Source organism: Gossypium arboreum, chromosome 4 (genome assembly GCF_025698485.1).
Source record: "Gossypium arboreum isolate Shixiya-1 chromosome 4, ASM2569848v2, whole genome shotgun sequence".
NCBI lineage: Eukaryota > Viridiplantae > Streptophyta > Magnoliopsida > Malvales > Malvaceae > Gossypium > Gossypium arboreum.
Window position 1 is genome coordinate 49,005,364 of NC_069073.1, and position 1,557 is coordinate 49,006,920.

Sequence of the window (1,557 nt, forward strand, 5' to 3'; positions counted from 1 at the left end):
TTGTTACTAGGGACTCAACTTCTGTAATCAAGGTGCTAAGCTAATTGCTCTGTCCCTACAAGTGGTACCTTCTTTATTGGTAAGTACATTAAATCCTAGACACAGTTATGTGGGATTATAGAGTTTGATGAATTGGTTGACTGTTTCATGTGAAGGTTGACGTTTTGGGAAGATACGTGGATTTTAGGAGCGAGAGGGGCTCTACAATGTTCGTTTGGTAAGTAGCGATGATTCGGTTAAAGTTTCTGCGATGCTTTGGGTATTGGATCAACCGTAAATATGACTGATGGTGAGGGGTTTCGGTTGATCATAGGTTCTCGATTCAGAAGTGGTTCAGTTGCAACTCCGTAACAGGTGTGTATTCACACACTGAATAGACTGTAGAATAGAAAATCCTAAAATGCCGAAAAGCCAAACGAATGGCAACAATTACTACACAAGCGCGCGAATACACGTGTTGTAAATCGATGCGATGATAGAGGCCACCATGAGTGAACTCATGGGATGTGGCCGTAAATAGGCCAGGTTGGGCCGAGTTCGACCATACGGGCCTAATGGGCCCATAGGCCCGAGTTGTGTAAAATTTACCAATAGGTGGGAAACCGTTGGACCGACCGTGTTAGTCACATGGCTTGGATCGAAATCAGGAGTGGTGGGCAAATGGGTCATGTGGGCTTATGGGCCTCCTTAAATGGCCTTTGGGTCCAATCGCTCTGTTTGTTTGCTAGGGTTGCATGGGTCACGCGAGACGACTGTGAAACTTATGATGGGTCAGTAAGTGTACTTAGATCTCGGTTTACGAAATGACTGTTATGTCGCGATGGGAAAAATGACTAAACTGCCCCTACATGTTATATAATTGTTATTGTATGCCGTTTATGATAAGTTTGCATTCATGTGATATTATATTGCAAGGGGGTCAGGATCATTAATTTGGAAGAAGTAGATGATTTGTTAGGGTCGCTCGGTCACTTGACGACTGTGGATCCACTGACGGCTTCAAGCCATTATGTGATTGGCAACTGTGCTGCGAAATTGGTTACTGCTGCAACCGGTGCTACATCAAGAGTGTAAGGATGGGTGGGTCAATTAAACCCCCACAAGAGTGTAAGGTTGGACGGGATATAGAGTGCAGGGTTGGTTGGGTATTTATGCATTACATAATCTGATTATGATTGTGACATGGGCTCCGGCTCAACTGAGGCTACTATGGACAAAGGCCCAAATTGATGTGAATCATGCTATATGATCGATAAGGGTTGTATACACTGAGCATTCGTAAACTCACCCCCTCTTTTAAATTTTTCATGTAATCCTCAGTAGGCGGTTCGACATATGGGAGGACTCGGAGGTGGCCACTCTACGAACAGCTTAAATATTTGTATATTCTTTTGCACTGCTTAAATTACTTTCTCTTTGGGTTTTTGATGTAATAAGGCCTTTTCTCTGATTTTCTAACTTTTAATTTGGGTGTTTTTAACTATTATGATTTATTTCTGTTAAAAGTAGAGCACGGTTTTTGCAAAATGATATATGTTTTCATAACATCATGTTTTC